The sequence below is a fragment of the Psammomys obesus genome, unplaced genomic scaffold, assembly GCF_907164565.1.
Source record: "Psammomys obesus unplaced genomic scaffold, mPsaObe1.curated_primary_1811, whole genome shotgun sequence".
Classification (NCBI taxonomy): Eukaryota; Metazoa; Chordata; class Mammalia; order Rodentia; family Muridae; genus Psammomys; species Psammomys obesus.
The window spans coordinates 8,032,428-8,053,689 of NW_026586173.1; the positions used below are offsets into that span (position 1 = coordinate 8,032,428).

Genomic DNA, 21,262 nt, shown 5'->3' on the forward strand with positions numbered 1-21,262 from the left:
ATGACCTAATGTTTACCCTCTTTTGTTCTCTCCACATATTATACTGTACCTATAGGTATATGTTTTCTTCTCTGGCCTGGTCTGCTGTTAATTCAGTACATAGTCTAACTTTCTAGATTACTGAGAAGGAAGGTGGCAGGGGGTTGGAGGTCGGGGGGGAGTGGGAGGGATGGAGGTGGTGGTTGTGGTATACTCAGTAGAGTCTGGGATCATCACATGACAGGAAATGTAGGTTGTTGATTTTGGTTTTTGTTTTTTTCTTTTCTAAGATTGTTTCACCTTGATTAATATTGTACATTCTAAGTCTGTCCATTTTCCTGCAAATTTTGTAATTTTATTTTTCTTTGCAGCTAAATAGTGTGTGTGTACAAGATTTTTCATTATCCATTTATCTGTTGATAGACAACCAGTTTGGTTATATTTCTTTGCTATAGTATTAAACCAGCAAGAACCAAGAATAGCTTTCTTATTATTTTGGTTGAAGGACACATCACTCTAGTAGAAAGATCATTTTCTTCCCTAGATGGCAAATGCAGCATTCCAAGCATCAGTGATGTTCCACTAAGACCTATCTCTTTCGTATGAGTTGAAATTCCAAAAACAATAAACAGAAATATCCAACTCTCTCTTAGTCATGTAAAGTGTTGTTCAAGGAAAGGGTAAAAGATTACAGAGGAAGGATTCAGAGAAAAGAAGCTGGAAAAAGAAACAGAAAAAAATTCTTAAGGAAAAAAAAAAAACTGACCCCAACTCTAAAAAGCAGCGGGACCAAGGGGAAGTTAGTTAATTCAGTAAGTTACACCGATAATGGTTCTGAGAGTGGTTTCTATTCTGGATGGAGATGTTGGATGCCAGTATCCAGCCTTTTCAGAGGAACTCCACTGATCCCTGAGCCTTATTACCACTGCAAGGATGATGCCAAATGCTGAAGCTGGACAATGTGCCGCTTCTCTATAGAAGTAGGAAAAGGCTTTCTTGCCTGCCTTGAGGAGGACTGTTCAGGGAGAGCTGGCCACAGTGCATTTCCTCATTTCCTCCTTCCTAGCCAGCCTGCTGTGTCCTGGGCTCATAGCCTAGCTTCATAAGCTATTGGGTATGGGAAGGAGAGAAGGAGGACATCGTGACAATGTCACGTTGATGGTTTATTAGTATTAGGTCAAACTGTGCTGTACACGTTTCATCTCATTTCTCCAAAAAGCACAGGGATCACTATAATCTCTACTTCAGAAGCAGGGTGGAAAAAACAAGGGCTAGAGAAACAATGTATTGAAGGCAAACTTAGTCTACTTAGTGTGTCCAGTCTGTATGACAACATCCTCATATCTCTGGCTGTAAACCCAGCCAGCCACCACTATGCAGATCAGTCTCTGGAGTTCACTTGAGCCTCCTAGCCTCCCTGACTCATTCTCTTGGGCCACGGGGCTCCAACATCCATCATTGTGCCACTTTGTTGTCAGGTTCTAAGCTGTTGGAACCATCAAGGGAAGAGACTGAAGGAAATAGACTCTCCTGAATCTCAATTGCTCAGACAAAGGAGCAACCCTGAATGTGGCAGCCCCAGCAGACAGGAGGCTTGACAGCCTATCTGCATGGGGACACAATTGTTCCTGACAGGTTTATCAGCAGCTGGGTGCCTGCAAGGAGATGTAAAACATGGAGTTTTGTTTCTAGGGGAAAAGCTGCTGCAAAAAGGATGCTAGATACTTTATCTGAAAGCCCTGGAGGTGGTGGGGGGAGGATTTCTGGGTGGTATCCCAATAGACCAAGCCTATTCAAATGTTCTCCTCTCTTTACCTACATTTTTAACCTGCCGATGCTGTCAACACTCTTCAGAGACCTGTTACTTCCAGGCTGCAAGGAAATACATAGACAATCCTTTGTCATAAGTCTTCACAATAGAGAGACATGATATTTGGGCATGTGATGTACATGATGGGAGATAGAAGCAGCCATGACTACTGAAATTCAGCCTATGGTACTGAGAGGTAGCTGTGCAGGACAAGGGAGAATTAATAATCCATGCAGATACTTAAATCAGAAAAGGGCGAGGGCAAGTTCTTTTCCAGAACTTGTACTAGACCTAACAGTGTCCACAAAAGTGAAGGCAACCAGTTTACAGCCCAGGTGACTCAGGGCAAAGTAAGCTTTATTTAAGCAATCTTGTTACCTAATTTTTCTTTCTAATTACACCTTAAACCAACTTGAAAGACTCCTCTAGTTCCATGGCACCTCCAACTGCAGATTCAGATGACATTTTCCTTTATCATCTTACCAGAACACTCAGTCATGTGTACTTACCAGTTGACATCATGAATCTAGCCTCCCTTTGACCAGGAATCAGAGCCCATTTCTCTCTGTTTTCTTGTTTGTAATGTCCAGGACCAAATGCAAAGTACAAGTTTCACAAGAAACATGTCAACACACTTCTAAACTAGGTCCCATTTCTTAACTCTGTCCTTGTTATTTTGAGTGACTTGCCTGGCATAAAGATGGAAATTCAAAAGGATGAATGATGGACTTGAGGATGTTATCCACTTCACTGAATAACAGCAAATAAAAGAACCCCCAAAGGCTGGGCACTCCAGTTAAGACAGACTTTCTTACTGATGCCTGAACTCTCCCCATCCTCTGGCATCTGGACAGTATTATGTGAGGAAGAGATGAAGTTCCTTTGGCCTTGAAAATGGAGGGTTTGGGCATCTCACTGCATTTAGCTCTGTGAAGTAACCTTTATTTGCCTGATATAATTGTCTTCTCAGAGGCTTACTGCCTCCACCTGGTATTCAAGGTCTAGTCATGGGAGCTTCTAGCCTAGAATGTTTCAGCCTCTTGAGACTTACTATTGCATAAGCTCACCCTTTCTAGTTTCTTTCTGAACTCTTGCTGGCTGGTTCAACTTAACTGGTCTGGCTGAAACTCCTTTCTAAGTTGACTGATTCAAACTGGCTTCTCTCAGTTTCTCACTGAATTGTTCTGCTTGGCCTTAAACTAACCCTAGCAATCTGTCCTAATCTTCTGGCTCGTTCTTATTTTCAGGCTCATTCTGTCTTCACCTCTGTCTAGTTTGTTTTCTCTTCAATCTCTCTCTGTAAAACTCTCCTGGTAAAAACTGGCTCTGAACTCTGAGAACTGAACTGCGACAAACTCAACTCCACTGCACTGCCTCTCAACTCACTGGCTCAACCTAACTGCCTGAACTCAGAGATCTCTATGCCTCTGGAGACATGTACCACGACAGCTGGACCTAAGCTTTTCTTTACCTGAAACTTTATCTAGACGAGGTTGGTCTTAAACTCAGAGATCTGCTTGCCTCTCTCTCCTGAGATTAAAGGTGTATCTGTATTCTAGCCAAATGGGATTATAAAAACCTAGAGGTGCTTTGTATTTTATCTCTTGCCAGAGCAGCCATGTTCTGAATTAAAATTCCTCTACATAGCCCTACATTAAAATATGTAAGTCCACTTTGTTTGTTAAAAAAAAAAAAAGGGAAAATGAATCAGTATTCTAATTTGTGGGAGCTACTGTGAAGGAAGTCCAGCAGATATTGTCACAGTGGGTGAGCAGGAAAGTTATAGGAAGATGAGAGAAGGCTGATAGCTGCTTGATACCTGTTATGCGTTGACTGATGTCCAAGTATTCTCATACATTACCTGAATGAACACTGGTAACCAAACTGAGGATAAATAACATGTTCACTATATGGATTAGGAGACTGAGGTACATATTCTCCCAATAGACCCATAGCAGCTACATAGTTATGTTTCAGTTAGACTTAGCCAATCCAGTACCATTACCTCAGAATTTTTGCCAATCTATCCTGGAAACTTAAGGTCCTTTGTCCACACTTGTAGTTGTTTAATATTTTCCCATCTTCCCCAAATCAACTTTTCACTCCCACTAGCTTTATTTGCTCCTTTCCCCGCTATATCAAATTTGTCTTCTACAAAGGGCATTGCAGAGTTGTATACCCTCTGGCATCTTTGTTAGGACAATCAGCAAGACATTATATATATATATATAAAACTTTCTAAAGAAGAGCCTTTACCTGCATAATTACATACAGAAGATATTAACATAACCACAAGCTTCCAAATACTGGGTTGGTATAGTAACCCATTTTTCATTACTATAAAGAAAGCCTGAAGCAGGTTCCTTTCAAAAGAAACAAGGCCTAACAGGACTGTTCCTCCCTTGGGGGGTGGGGAGGCCAAAGAGCCAGTCATTGAGTTCCTGTTAGAAATAGTCCTTGTTCCCCTCACTATGGGAAACCAATTGGTTACTGAGCTACCACAGGCTACATCTAAGCAGAGGTTCTAGGTTACATTCATACATGGTCCTTGGTTGCATGTCAGTCTCAGAAAAGACCCTGTGCCCAGGTATATTTGGTCCTTGTGGAGCTCCTATCCTTTCCTCATCAGACTAACTCCCCTTCTTTCTTATGATTCCCTGTACTCTGCCAAAGGTTTGGTCATGAGTCTTTGCTTTGAAAACACTGCTAGTTAGAGTCTTTCAAATGCGCTCAGTAGACTCCTGTCAATGTTCAATGCGCATCCCATCTGTCTTTCAAAACAAGGATTGATAATCTTACCCCATGTCCGCTCTCTTGATTATCAGAGGAGAGCTTTGCAGCCAGTCCTGAAGACACCTGATAAAACAGGATCAGATGAATGGGGAGGAGGTCCCCCCATCAGTGGACCTGGCAAGGGGCACGGTGGAGATGAGGGAGGGAGGGACTGGGAGGGAATGAAGGATCGGAACACAGCTGGGATACAGAGTTAATAATATGTAACTGATAAGAAAAAAATAAAATTAAAAAAAAAAAAAGAAACAAGGCTTATTTTGACTTGTGGTTCTGGAGATGCAAGGTTGCAGGGCCATCTCTGTTGGCAGCCTTCTTGACTGCAGAGTCTCAGAGAGACAGAGAACATCAGATGTGATGAAACAAGGAACCACTGTGTCTGTATATGCTGTGAGTCATTCATGGTAGTTCCATTCTAATAACTTTACTCCTTTACTCTTTCTAATCACCTCCCCCAAGCCCTATCTCCAACCATTATAGTTGGATTTAAGTTTCTACCATCTTAGTGCCATTAACATAAGACACTGGGGGGGGGGGTCTAAGCTCATGCATGAGTTTAGCATTAGCCAATTTTTACTCCACTATCTTCATTCCATTGGTTTCCCAATAAACATCACAGGACACTGTAAGGATCAGTGACATCAAGCCTTCTTCTTCAAAAAATGGTGGTGAAGGGGAGAAACAAAAGCAACCAAACAAACCACACACTGTGTTATTTTTTTCAGGACCATTCTATGAGTTCAACATTTAGTCTTTATGTAACACACCCATTCCACGACCTAGGCTTTATGCAATAATGGTGGGACAGTGTCTTTCCAAGGCATACAGGTGGACAAGCTCATTCTGTCCACCTGTGTGGACCGAATCTCCTGCAAACAGAAGTCAGACACAGTCTCTCGGTGTGACTCTTCTGAATGCTTAAGTGCCGAAGGTTAGGATCTGCAGAGTGAGTGGCTATTCTCACAAGCCACATGGAATGCTGTCTAGGAAAAAATAATGATTCTTTGAGACAAGCATGCTATAGGAAAAAACATGAGCCAACAATGGCTTCAGTGTTGTCGGGTGTCAGGCTCACAACCCCTTGCTTGGGTAAAGTATAGCTTAACTACTCTCTGAGAAATAGCTATGTTGTGTCTCTGACAAAATGAGAATTTCTTCACTTCAACAACTTCTAATGTGAGACTTGGGTCTCTCTCAAACTTATGGAAGAGTCTTACTGTTAACAGCCACTGGAACCACAGAACTAATGAGACAGAAGCCCACAAGTCATCAGGCAAGAGGCAGCACCAGTAACTTAGGCCCTCGCAACACTTACCCAGCACAATCCACTACAGAAAGTGAAAAATAAAAATAAAAAAATACAGAGGCATGCTGTATTAACACCATGAAAGTCTTCACTAATAAACGTGCTTTGCAGAATGACTACCTCCATGTGTCATTGTAAAAGCGGCATTTGGCTGGGGTGTGCTGCCTTCCTGAATAAAGTATTTTGAGTGCCCTCCAGTCCTGGATACCCCTACTGAGACACACCCCCCTGCAAAAGCCTGACTTTTTCTGATCTGAATTATTGTCCTTCAGGAGCCAAGAGCCGCTTTTGAGTTTACAGTTATTATTTTCTCAATTTCTTAAGTACATATATGTGGATTTTCTTTTGTTCACTTTTTCAGTGTGAAGTAATTTCACCGAGGAAGTGGATTTTGCTAAAGGGATATGGCTTCTATGATTTAGAAATTCCTTGTTAGCTTATACTTTCCAGGAAGATCAACTATTATTTGTAGTTAACTCATAGACACTGAAGCAGGAACCAAATCAGATTGTGCAGGTGTGAACTTATGTGTGTGTGTGTTTTATTAGACATAATTTGGTTTTTTTATTATTATAATTTTTCATTTTTTTATTAGTTTGTTTACTTTTTATCCCAGATGTAGCCCCCTATCCCATCCCCTCCCAACCCCACCCTCCCTCCCTCTTCTTCTCCTATGCCTCTCCCCCAGTCCACTGATAGGGGAGGTCCTCCTCCCCTTCCATCTGACCATAGTCTATCAGGTCTCATCAGGAATGGCTTCTTTGTCTTCCTCTGTGGACTGGTAAAGCTGTTCCCCCTGTGAACTTTATGGTCCCTCTCTTTACTGTTTTATAAACCTTCAAGTGAGACATCCAGGGCCCAGAGCATGCCAGAAATAGGATTCTAAAGGAGCAGAATCTAAAGCTAAGCTTTTTATTGTTTTCTCGAAGCTTTTTTTTTAATTTGATAGGTTTGCTCTGTTATATCTGACATAAGCATCATATGCTTAATATGTAGAGCTTGATACATTTTGTCATATCTGTATACCTGTAAAGCTATCAACACAAACAAAGTAGTCAAGATCCACTAACCTTGTTTCTTTTGTTTCCGTTTGAGAATTCCTTCAGCTCCTTTATCACATCCCAAGCAAACTATGTTTTTCCATTATATATTACCTTGATTTTGTATTTAATTTAAGTGGAATTACATGTCATAGTCCTGTCTGCTCTGATTCATTGACATAATTCTTTTGAGATTCCCATGTAGCCCAGTATCTCAGCCTTTTTGTCACTAATCACACTCTGTTGTGTGAATGAACCTGTTCATTCATTGATCAGAAGACAGACATTGATGATGCTTTTAGTTCTGGACTACTACAAAGAATACTGCACATAAATATTAATGCATAATCTTTACATAAACATATGCTTTTGTTTTTCTTGAATGAATGCCAAGGAACAGAATGACTAGATCATAGGGTACATGTGATTCTCTTTCTTAAGACATTTGTAAGCTTCACTGTACAACTTTATGTTCCCAGACAGCAGTAATGACAGAGTTCTATTCAGTCTCTAGCCTGGCCAATACTTAATATGATAAACTTTTTTATTAGCAATTCTGATAAATAAATAGTTATATATCATGATTGTATTAATTTATATTTTCTTATTTACTGATGATGTAAGCATTTTTAATGAGTTAAATTAGCTACTCTTAGAAGTATCTGTTCAAATATTGTGTCCATTTTTCTACTGTTTGTTTTTATTTGAGAGTTCTTAAATCATTTGTAGACAAATGATGAATTGAGACCAGAAGAATCATTCTCCTAAAATGGGGGTGGGGAAGAAGGGAGACAATGGAGAATTTTAAGCTAGAAGGGCATTATCAGAATGACATTTTTTTAAAATGCTAACATAAAAAATATAAAGAATTATAAATGGAAAGAGTAAAAGACTATAGATTGGTAACATAATTAATAAGATATGATATTGCCCTACAACACATTCAAATGGCTGTCGCTTGGTAAAGAAAGAGTACCCCTACCAAGATAATATAGGAATTACAACCAATAGAGGGAAGACCAAAGAGTTACCCACACATAGGGCAGCATGACTGAACATCTAGTCAACATAATAAATGGCTTTAAAAACTCTTTCCCTAATTTGGATATTTATGTTGATCGATCACAATTAGAATGAAATGTGAGAAAGGACAAACTTCTCCAGAGAAACAGATCCAGTATGGAAGGAGAGAGATTGATAGGTAGGTTAACAGATAAACAAATAGATACATAGATGAGCAGACAGCAGGTAGACTGATTCAAAGATAATATATTACAGGACAGGTTCAAACAACTGTGAAATGAAGAGATCCCGTAATATGTTCTCCACAAGCTAGAGAACCAAGAAAGCTGATATGATTCAGTCTGAGTCCAACAGCCTAACAATAATTGAGTGTGGCATTGTGGGTTAAGTATGAGAAGCATAACTTGGAGCTTTACACCCCAACTTAGGAAATGATGGGTGTCCCAACTCTAAAAGAGAGAGAAAAATCACCCTTCCTCCTTTCTCTGGGTTCCTGTAGGACCATAGTAGACTGGAAATGGCTGCCCCCAGTGGAAGGAGCAGAGCATCACTCAGTCTACTGGCTTCAGTGCTAATCTCTGGGAAGACCCAAGAAGACACAGCCAGGTATCTGAGCATTGCTTAATCCATTATGTCTATAAAATTCACCTCTGCACTGCTTAACCGAAATGCTGTTTCTCAGGCTCTGTGCTAAGCCTTTATGTACATGTTATTTTCTTTAAGCTCCAGGACAATTCACAGAGAAAAAGGGTTGGTACTAGGATGTTGGTTTTATCAATGAGAAAAGTGGAAGTCAGAGAAATTCACTGGCTCTCTGAGGGTTTCAGCACCGAGAAGTTGCAGGGCTGAGGTTCTTGAAGGAAGTGCACATTTCTTTGCTCTGCCCGATATTGGCTAGAGCAGGATGACCTGAGGCATAAGGGGAAGGCCAACTGATCTCTGCCATGACAAACTGCAAGCCCTTGACCTCTTTAACACCTGTCCCCAAAAGTACTATTAGGGGGATGGTGACCATCTGTTCCCCACACTCACCTGAAGCACAACAGGAGAAATTGGCTTACAGTAGAGCTGTAAGGAAGCAAGCTCATGCATTATTAATAAGACAAGACTCTGCAGGAAAGGTAGTGGGGCACTGGGACAAATTTCTAATAAAATATCTAATATTTATGGAATTTTCCTTCTGAGTACATAGAATATTTCATTGTATTCTTACGATAACCTTATAGGGTAGGTTTTATTCTTGTGCCCAATTTGCAAATGAGTTTCCAAGTCCTGCAAGATAATAAAACTCTCCCAAGGTCACACAGTCCGTGAGTGACAGCATTAGAATTTAATATGTGCCCAACTCCAGCTGTGTGGCACTTCCTGCCTCAGGGAAGGCCCTGGTTTTCATAAGCCAGGGCAGATACAGGTCCATGTAGTCGAGAGCAGCAAGGAAATCTAGAAAGAGATCCTTCTTGAGGTGTAGACCTTGACTCCGTAGCCACAGCAAAGGTGGCTTTGAAACAAATCCCCCATCCTGAGAAGGTCAGCCTCTGTCGCCAATGACAGCCCCAGAACAGAATCTGAAAGAGGGACAGATGGTGCTTTCTACAGAAGAGAACAGCGGCCAAGGGCATCTTCTTCCTGGAGGTGATAATGGCATCCTCCGGATCTCATGATCTCACAGTTCAGACAGCATGTTACCAGTGACAGGGACATCTGAAATCCTTTCCTGGGTTCTGTCTGTCTCTTCATTCCTTCACAGCATTCTTTCCCCATGCCCTGACACTGCTATGCTAAGCCAGACACTTCAGAATCTGGTAACTCCTGCACATTCCAGAGGGCTCAGAGTCAATGCTTTCCAGCCCCTCTCAGTCTTTCCTGGCTGGACTGGATCATCTTGGTCAGCCTCAGTTCAGAGAAGGCCCTAGCTCAGGAGAGATGCTCAGGGGCCTCAACATCCTGCCCTGCTTTTGCACTCACCCTGCTTTCAGGCCTCCCTCTCTTTGGCTGGGATTTCGGTGTCTTCTGTTTCTAATAGAGACTGAGCAAGAGCTATTCATTTCTGCCTCAGTAGGGCACAGGGCACATTTGAGAATCATCTCAACACAGCCTCACTTTCCTAGAAGGTTGCTGTCCAGTCATGGGGACAGACACTTAGTGGATAATTTATGAATAATTAATTATAATTGGAATAGAGTATCCCAAAATATATGGGAGGTGTTCTGAGAGGAGAAGACTATCTGATAAGAGGCTGGGAAGGGAAGCACAAAGGCTTTGCTGAATGAAAAGTTACATTCAAGTTGAAATCAGAACAAGTTGAAGTTCAATAACAGAAGGAGATGGAGGGAGAGAACACAGCAAAGACATTTTATCACAAAGCCTTAAGCCTGCATAAGTTAGCTCACTGTCTAGAAGAGATTATCATGACTGCAGAGCAGTGAGAATACACCTGGCTTTATCTAGACGGACTTTAGAAGCAGAAGTACGTCTGTAATAGAAGTTTGAGGTCAGAGTCATGTTTTCAAGTGTGGGTTTGCACTTTGGAAAATAGATGTGGAAGTGGGGGCAACAAGGTAAGGCCCAGAACTGGATGATACAGAAAGACAGGTCAGGGAGATTCTGTAGTAATTCAGGAAAAGATAAATGAAGAAGCAGATTGTCAATGGGCAGACACAGAACTGGGCAACTGACTTGACTCAGGAGAGGAAGAGAAAAGGGTTACCAGGCTTATTTCTCAGGTTTCCTGCAGGAGCTGTTTGTCTTCCTCTGGACTACCCCAATATGTTGTCTCCATCTCTCCTTTGCTCATCAGAGAATCAGAGCTTAGGCAACCCAGAGGACAGAATACTGAAACATTCCTGCTGTTTCTGCGCCATGAAACCTGGAGATAAAAACCCCTCTGTTCCTTATGTAAGAAGTGGTAAATGTCACAAAGTAGGTTTGCTCCAACTCCAGGATTTCCAATTTGTCTTCTGGTTAAGCCTTGACCCCTGGGCTTGCTCTAGCACACTACTGGCATGGGAAGGGGGAGGGGGAACTATTCTTCCTGCTGACTGACTCATAGTCTAGATTGGAAAAAAAAAATTATACTGGCTTCTTTTGAAATCTCTCTCTCCTCTTGTTTTTCCCCTAAATTGAGCCACACACCATACAATCCTTCCTTTTAAAACATACAACTTAATAGTCTTTAGGATAACTACAGAGAAACTCAACCATCACCACAACCAATTGCAGGGTATGTTTGTCATTCCTGAAAAGACACCCAGGACTCACTAAGTTACTTGCTAGGTATTCCCAATTCCTCCCTTTCCCAGCTCTGGGAAATTGCTAATGCTTCCTGGCCCTATAGATTTGCATATCCCGGAAATCTTAAACAGATGTACTACAGATTATATGGTCTTTTGTATTTGGTCCCGCACTTACCTTAATGTTTCTGAAGGTTGTCTCTCTTGCCGCATGCATGAGCGCATCATTTGTGTTGATGGCTAGATAATATTCTATGGAGTAGATATGCTAACTTTACTTATGCGTCAATTGTTGACAATTTGGGCTGTTTCCACTTTGGGTAATTATAATGTTTCTATGAACACTCTTATACATGTTTTATTTGAACATATGCTTGCATTTCGCTCAGGTCTCTACCTTGGAATAGATTTGCTGGGCGTTTAGAAGTTTCTTAAAGGCAAAGATCATGCCTGCTTTGATTCATCTGTCTTTGAACAAAATGTGCTAGACATGTCTTTACTAAGAATATAAAACAGTACTGTCTGAGAGTCTGTAGGTTCAAAGACTGAAGGAATGTACCTGCAAATATGCTTTCTTTATACATACATATGTTAGTCTCAGCCAGAATATAAAAGGAAGGCTTAAGGGAACAACATTTTAAAATGCTAATTAATGTAATGAGAACTGTGAGTAACACGAAAAGCCACATGTGACCAAAGAGGACCTGGGATTGCAATAAATCAGGGTCTTAAATGTTCCACTGAGTTCACACCCAAGATGGCTTGCAGACTCAATGATGAAGCTGATGAAACTCCTGTACTTCAACCTCCCCAAGTCTCTGCATGTCAGAGAAGAGATTTGGGGAAACCTGATCTAGTTATACAGTCATCACAGAGTTCTGAGTCATCACATACATTCTGACAGCACTTAGTAGACTGAAGATCAGCGGACCAGCTGTGGCTATGTGTGTGCCAGGCTACTACAGGGAGTCCACCTGAGCTCTGAAGGGAAGAAAGGAGGGGACACTCAACAAGCAAGGTCAGAGACAGAACTCCACACGAACTCCACACCTTACCCTCTCCTCTTCAAGGAGTTAGAGATTTCAGAAGAAGCCCAAGAAAGACCCAAAGCCACTGTATCAATAACAGAGTAGAACAAAAAGAAGAAAATAAGGCAAAAATGCCTGGGCAATGAATGACCCTTGTTTTAGTTTGGGTTATTATTGCTGTGCTGAAACTAAATGACCTTAAGCAACTTGGGGAAGAAAAGGCTTGTTTGGCTTTTGTATCCTGGATCATGGTCCATTGAGGGAAGTCAAGGTAGGAATTCAAACTGAATAGGAACCTGGAGGCAGGAGCTGATACAGAGGTTATGGAAGAGTGCTGTTTACTGGCTTCTTCCTCATGGCTTGCTCATCCTGCTTTCTTACATAACCTAGGACCACTAACCCCGGAGCCTCCCCATCCATAATGGGCTGGGCCTTCCTTCAATCAATTTCTGATTAAGAAAATACTCTATAGCCTTGCCTACTTGCAGCCTAATATGATGGAGACATGTTTTCAACTGATGCTGCCTCCACTCAGCTGACTTTAAGCTTGTGTCATTTGACATAAAACTAGCCAGAAAATTTATCCCTTGTAAACTTGATACAGAAACATATCATGGTTAAGCCACACCATTTCTTTCTTATCCATACTCAGTATTACACATTAATATCAACATCCCAATATAAATATAAAACATATTAGAAAGTTAAAATCCCCATATTCTTTACACATTAAAACACTCTAATTTTATTTATTTAAATTTAATGTTTATTGGTGTTTGTCCTGCATGTATGTCTGTGTGATGGAGTTGAATCCACTGGAACAGGAGTTACAGACAGTTGTGAGCTGCCATATGGGTGTTGGGAATTGAGCCCGGGTCCTTTGGAAGAGCAGCCAGTGCTCTTAACTGCTGAGCCATTTCTCCAGCCTCAAATTCAAACACTTTACAATTCAGACTCCTGGAGCAGCCTTACCAGGCCACAGTAGAGGACAATACAGCCACTTTTGATGAGAACTGATAGACTAAGATCAGAAAGAAGAGGAGAACCTCCCCTATCAGTGGACTTGGGGAGTGGCATGCATGCAGAAAGGGGAGGGAGGGTGGGGTCGGCAGGGGAGGAGGGAGGGGCTTATTCATTATACAAAATGAATAAAGTGTAATTAATAAAAAATAAAAATAAAAAAAATTCAGACTCCTAAAAAAATCAAAATCTCTTTTAAAATCCAAAGTCATTGTAAAACTCCAAAATATCTTTAAAGTTTAGGGACTCTCAAGTGTGGGTTCTTGTAAAATTAAAAATAAATAAAATACTTTCTTACTTCAAGAGGGGAGAAGCAGGGTACAGTCACAACCTGAACAAAGCAAAATCAAACTCCAACTGCATAAATAACTCCCTTTCTGATGACTAGGTCCACTCACAATCTTCTAAGCTCCTCCAAAGGGCAGCCATCTATCGAACACAGCAGCTTATCTTCCAGGCATAGGCTGGCTTCGCACCATGGCTGCTGCTGTCCTCGGTGCTAATCTCTTTGATACTGACATCTCCAAATGCCAGGGTCTCCTGCTGCAACTGGGCTGTGCTTTCAGCAATAGCATCTCCTGGGCTTTCATTATGATGCCCAGCCTCAATTTCTCTGAATCACCCCTTTAATCATGGTGCCTTCAACTGTTACTGAAGCTGTACCTCTCCTGGCCTCTCCTGGCCTCTCATAGTGCCAAGCCTCAGCTCTTCTCCATGACCCCCTCATGTCTTCAAAATACCACCTATGAGGTTTTTACACCTGACTAGGTTCAACTGATAGCAGGAGGCTTAACCTGGGCCACCTCTGGAACACAGCTTTCCCCTCATGCTGGTCCCTTCCTAATCACTGCTAATAGCTCAGCTCCAGCTGACTAGCATCAATTGTACTAATATAGCAAAGATTTCACTTCAGTGATGCTGGTCTCTTGTCAATCACAAATGATTCTTTGGCCATTGATGACTAGAACCACAGATTCTAACTTTGAACTATGAAACAGTCCTCTATAGATTCTTTAAACTTCAGAAGTGAGGCCTTCATTGTCTGCACTTCTCTCAACATTAGTATTGTCTAGTTGGGCTCTCACAGAACAGCTCACCAAGCTTTGGACATTCAATGGCTTTTCTAGCCCAAAGTTCCTAAGTCCTTCCACAATCCTCCCCAAAGCAACATGGACATTTCCTTCCCAACAATACTTCACTATACTGGTACTATTTTGATCTTAGTTAGAGTTATTATGGCTGTGATAAAACTCCACGACCAAAATCAAATTGCAGAGGAAAGAGGTTTTCTTAGCTTGAATATCCTGAATCTCTGTCCACTGAGGGAAGCCAAGGCAAGAACTCAGACTAGATAGGAACCTGGATACAGGAGCTGATACAGAGGCCATGGAGGGTGTTTCTTACTGGCTTGTTCCTCATAGCTTGCTCAGCCTGCTTTTTTTATAGAACCTGGGATCACCAGCTCCAAAGTGTCCCCATCCACAATGAGCTGGGCCCTCCCCAAATCAATCACTAATTTAAAAGATTCCCTATAAGGGCTTGACCATGTATAGTCTAATCTTTTGGAGGCTTTCTTAATTGATTTTCCCTCCCCTCAATTGACACTAGCTTATGTCAAATTGATACAAAACTAGCCAGCACAGCCCTCTTGGGCAATTGGCAAAGTGTGTTTCTAATCCCTCATCTGGGCAGGGCTCAATCTCTGCATCTTGTGGTGATGGTAAAGACTAGAGATTTGCAGAGTCCCCAACCTTCTGCCTTTTGTTGATAGTGGGCATCTTTGTCCATGAAAAACAAATTCAGAAGGTGTCAGGGGAGGAAAGATAAACTGCCATAGATCCTACCATGCTGCTTATCTATGCAGAAAAAAAAAATCACTAGGAGTTCAAAGGGTCTGTCCAGAGTTGCAACTTTGCTCCCACAGCATTCTATCTTGCTTCCTATGTGCATCATTGAAATTAAAATTATACAGTTGGTTCAGAGCTGAAGGTTCTTGCATACCTCTATCCTGGTCTATACTTCAAGACCTATGGAGACCTAGAGACAGTTAAAAGGGTAGATGATAAAAAGCCTTCAAACCTCAGACTCAGGACAGAGTCTAGAATCCAGACACCAAGAACCATGAGAAACATATGTCCAAATTTGAGCAAAGAAAATACTTTGACCATGTAGTGTTCACGTTCTTGGTCTCCAATAGAAACAAGTATCTACTAGCTAGCTGCATGGCATCAGGATAAACAAGAAAGTTTTTCCAACTTCCTTAAATGTGTCAGAGAACTAAGCAGAGGATGGATGCTTGGAAAAGAAAGACCAAAGTTACCTGTAGTTCCCCAGCTCCCACCTCATAACATCCTAGATGTACAAAGAACATTATAGCATACATATGGGGCATTGAACCTCATGGGCTGGCAAGCAAGGTGCTGATCCCGAAGCATCTCCAGGGGCCCTTAGAGGAAATCAAGGGTAGAAACCTCTAATTCCATAAAAGCCTTTGATATATTTCTCTCATTTAACAACCAGTTTGTCACTTTCCTTCAAAGTGTTATCTCTCAGCAAAGCCATTAGCTTCTTTCCAAAGTTTGAATCACCATAGGTTGTTTTGCAGCAGGGGGATCGATGGAGGAGGGGAAAAAAAAATCTGTTACCAGCTGAAGTACATTTTGCTCTGTTAATCAGCATTTAAAAAAAATATCTTTCCCATCCCTTAGAAAAGTTGGCAGAGGATCCCAACTGTTTGGAGAAAATGTAACCACCAGACCATCTGGGGCTGACATTTTAAACATGGCAGTCAGGAGAGCTCATCTTAGGAGTTCCATGGTAGTCAGGAGGCTCTCTCTGATGAGATCTGATCCTGGGCAGCAGGGATGGAAGCCTCTCACTTGCAGAAAAGTTGGACCAGTGCCCTTTGCCCTCCCACTCCACCCCTCCTGCCTCCCAGAGATGTGTGCTTTGGGTGGTTGTATCTTGTAATATTAGTAATGGATGTTGACTCTGAGAATATCAAAATGCCCTCCAAGTTTAAAGATTTGATCTTGTTAAATAAAACTTAGGACCACGAGAGACTAGGATGAAAGCACATACGTATGTTTACATGTGAAGTGAGATTGTTTCACTAACAAGACTGGGGAATTAAGAGTTCTTAATAACTAGGTCAGCCAAGGGCAGTTAAGGGAATTAGAAAGCACAGCTTAGAATCACTGGTGTGTCCCTCCAGACCTTCCAAACATTCGCAGAGCCAAAGTCCACCTAATAGTTATTACTGCTGTTGAAACCGTGGGTCCCAGGGCTGCAGACCTCTTCCTTGTTAACCACAGAACAGTTCTTCTGGCTGCCAGCCGGCCCAGTCCGGATACAGATGACTGCCCAGCTCCCTTAATTACTTCCCAAGCAAACCACCCACCTGTTACTCATTTAGGTTCACACCTAAATTCTCAACAAGTGAAGCATGCTTTCCAGCCCCTATTTCCAAACAGCAAGCACTTTCCTTGCTTATCTTTTAAACTGGCACTCATCTTTCCTGCCCAAAATGAATGCAATGAACATCGGAACTAAATGATGCCTTAGAGAAGTGTGTGAGCTCAGTATCCTGCGCTCAACTGCCGACCCCCTTAATTTGTATTCCTAAGCCACCGGCCACCATCATGCGAGACAAACGGAAATACCTTAGAAGAGGTACATCACTTCCGTATTTCTATGCTGCGATAAGAGAAGTTTAACTCTAAGATAATACTTCCAGTTTATATAAAGTCATTTCCATGTCCCATATTCTAATGAATGAGCCCAAGGTCTTATATACTCTAGGAAAGTGGTTTGAACATATCCCCAGCTCTTCTCTGCTTTATAATCACGGAACTTTTTTTTTTCTTCCAAAATACACTTACAAGGTGAATGAATGCCCTACATGTATGACTATGCCAGGGGTAAAGAAACTGAGAGAGAAACTGTTCTCAGGAACTGACCTTTGGGGAAAGGATCCACACAAGTCATCTTCTAAGACGGAAGTAAGGGAAGCAGAGGTCAGATCTACTCCAGATCTCCTGGAGTAGAGACTTCTCTGGCCTCTGGCCAACAACTAGCATTTAAAAGGATAGGAGTTTCTTAATTCAGGAGAGATGCAAACTAGTGAGACATGTGTGTTATCTCAGAGGTGCTAAATGGAGCAAATGTCATGTACGCAGTAAAGAAAATTGTGTGTGTGTAGAAGAAGAAAGGAAAAGGAAGTTGGAGACTTTGGAACAAATTAAGGGTGGTTTTTGTCCCCCAAAAGGTATTGAGTGAGGTCTTGGGTGCTGAAAGTAGTAGTAAGCTTTGAAAGTCTTCAACAGCAGGGTCCTGTGGTCAGGTTTTTCTTCCAGAGGAGGCAGGAGTCCAGGTGAGAGGAAAGTAGAAACCAAACTCTCTGAATGCAGCTCCAAGAAGACTTGCTTCTCCATGTTCCTTTGTATCAGACCCTCCTCTCTTCAGCCTTAGGAGCCTGCTCATCTGCTTCCAGTCCCCCAAGTCTTGCCTTTTTCAGAACATCCTATAAAAGGAAGTATATAGCACAGTTGGTTTTTTTTTCCCCTCTCTGCCTCTTTCATTTAGGATAAGGCATTTAAGATCCATCCATATTGTTGCAGTTCCTTTTTATTGTTACGTCCATAGTCTCTATGCAACACAGTTTATTTATTCATCGCCTGGCTGAAGGACATTTGGGTTGGTTCCAGTTTGGGGGAGATGATGAATAAAGATGCTATAAATATTCACATACAGGTTTTATGAGAACATAACTTTCTTTTAACCTGGGTAAATACCTATGAGTAGGATTGCCGAGTTGCAAAGTAAATGTGTATTTCATCTTATAGAAACTGTCAAACTCACTTCTACAGTGATTCTACTGTTCTACATTCTCACCAAAAAATGCATGAGAATGTCATTTGCTCCATATCTTTGCCAGCACTTGGAGTCATGGGTTTGTTGTTGGACCTTGTTCTAGGCAAGGTAATCAAATATAGCCGTACTTCATTGTGGCTTTAATTTGAATTTCTCTAAAGACAAATGGTGTTAAATACACATTTTTCTAGGCTGGGTTTTGATGTACAGCCGAGGCTGGTTTCAAACTCATTATCTTCCTGTCTCTCTCCCAAATGCTAGCAGTAGACCACACCTTATTGGTTGGCACCTAATGGGTACTCAATAAACATCTGTAGTATAAATAAATCAATGTCACCATTATCGTCCTCTTTATCATCATCATGAGATGAGAAACTGCCAAGGCAGTGACAATCATATAGAATAAATATTAAGGGGAAAGAAGTGATGGGTTCTCATGATTAATGTGGGGATAAATGAGACTCTCGGGCTCCTGAATTGTGTGATCTGGTAGCTATGGTGCCAGTCAGTGAGACAGGAAATAGAGGAGAGTATGAAGGAAGAAGCTATTTAGTTTAGATAGGATGAGCCTGACATGACCACAGAATCATCAAGGAGACAAGTCGTGGGAGCAGACTTTTTGTCTTCTTCACTGTCTCACTCCCAGCTCATGTGTAATTGAGAATTCATAGCACATTATGTTTGGTACATATTATTTGTTGTTTTTCATGTGTCTGAAATATGAGCTATACATAAGAAAGGGCCTTTCGGAAGACTGGTTTTTCCAAATTCACATTCACGAGGTTTATTTGTAATTTGCCAAGACCTGAACTCAGTTCAGGGGCCAATTTTTCAAAACCCAGTGGAAAATTGTCCTTGTGTAAGGAAAAAAAAAAGTGTAGAACTCTATTGCCAGCATCATCTCTTCCTTGCCTCTCCCAAAAAGAGTCCTTGTGTGAGGCACAAGGACTCCTCCTGTATCAGCTCCTGAGCATGTTAATTACACCATGATACTTCTAATTGCACTGATCAGCATAACTGTGCCCTATTCTTTAGTGCAGTGCCATACAGGCAAATCAATACATGTTGTGAAAACACACAGGAAACTTCAATTTAGAAATGTCTCTAATATAAATTAATCAACTTTAAGTTATGTTTATCCCACTCTTCACCATTTCATGATCACAATCATTTTTGCAATTTGTATAACATAACAGTCAGTTTGTTGAAGATAACATTAAAAAGAGGAACATGGGACCTGGGGGTTGACTCAGTAATTAAAATCCATGCTGATCAAGCAGGAGGACCATAGTGTCAGTCCCAAGAACCCTTTTATAGCTAGAGAAGTTTACATAGACCTGTAATCCTGGGGTCATAGGAGGCAAGAGACAGGAGAAACTTGGAAAAATCACAGCCTAGCTTGCCTGATGTATGAACAGTGATGAGACTCTGTCTCAGACAAGGTGAAAGCTGAAGACACATGAGGCTGTCCTCTGACTTCTACACACATAGGCACACACAGGCACACATACATACACAAGCATACATACACAGGCACATAGACAGGCATCACACACATAGGCACACACACATACACAGGCATACAGGCACACAGCCACATACATACACAGACACACAAACTCAGCCATACACACACACACACACAATTAAAAAAGAGACAAATGGATACAGAGAGAAATATGTTTTGGGGTTGACACTAAAAATAGATATTCGTAGCTAATAAATAAATATCACACTGGATTTACATTGTGGAGCAAGGAGATTTTTCACACATTCGTATACAAATTAATGAGATTATATCCTGCCTCTAGTGAACATCTGTATGGTGGGTCCCCTTTATTTGTGTTTTTTCTGTCCATGGTTTGAGTTACTTAGGGCCCATTGAATCTGAAAATATTAAATAAAATATTCCAGAAATAAACAATTCATAGATTTTTAAACTGCATGCCACCTGAACAGTATGATTAAATCTCATGCTGTCCCACCTAGACTGGGAACATTTTTTTTATCAAGCATATCCATTCCACCCTCCTACTAGTCACTTAGATTGGCAGGGCACCAAAATGCTTGGTTTCAGGAACCTTATTTTACTTGTTAATGACCTCACCCAACACAAGAGTAGTGATGCTACCTGAGAAAATGGAAACTGTATGAAAAGGCAGAAACTTTCAGCATAATCAGGAAAGGAAACAAATCGATGTCAAAGTTGCTGTGATAAGACCATAACAGCAACTGTAGTATAACTGTAGTTGTAACTATTCTATCTAATTATTTTTACCTCATTGTATCTAACCTATAAATTAAATGTTCTCATACGTGTGTGCAAGGGGAAAGACATCATACCAGAATTCAGTACTCTCCATAGTTTCTGGCATCCACTTGGAGTCTTGGAGTAAAAACTCCCAATTCTATGGGTAAGAAGCAGCAGTAATATGAACCCAAACTTTATAGTGGCAGAAGATATACAATCAGTCCATCATTTCCATAGTCAACTTCTTTCTCATTCTCTCACAAGTAGAGGAAGAGACAATTAGCACAGGGTCTCACCTTTAACTGTTTCCTTTCCTAAAGTGAAGGACAGAGTATGGAGGGTAGCTGAAGACACCAGCTACAGTGTGATCCTTAAATATGTTCCTATCTCATCATCATGGAACCCTGACCCAAGATGTCAGAGGATTAAAACATGCGCTCCCAAGCCTGGGAAAGTCTGAGGTCCTGCCAATGCCTCCGTATTACAGCTCACGTGTGTGGTTGTCTCAAGGGCTAACTCAGAGGGAAAGGGCTCAGCTAGCATGTGCAGGGCACTGGACTGCATCTCTAGCACCATAAATAAACAAAAAGTCCATGTGCATGAAGTAAAGAAATAAGCCATTGTAAAATGTAGTAGCTAACATATAGAGCTTATTTGTGTCTTGCAGTGGTCTAAAAACTTGACTTATGTCGACTCCATTAATTTTCATGGTGAGATTTGTTTACTAGCAACTCCACAGATGTGCAAGAAAAGGCATAGAGAATGGAAGGTCTCCCATTATGTGACAGGTTCCATGTAATCTGCCACTGTGATGTCCTGCCCTTGAGAGAAGACGTGTGTCTGAATGTGTACATATATATTTGTACCATATATATATATATATATATATATATATATATATATATATATATAT

At 41.2% G+C, this 21,262-nt stretch overlaps 1 pseudogene; it reads left to right on the top strand.

The window, feature by feature from the left end:
- LOC129672050 (ADP-ribosylation factor-like protein 4A) overlaps positions 1 to 21,262 on the top strand; it is a 143,186-nt pseudogene that overhangs the window by 19,742 nt on the left and 102,182 nt on the right.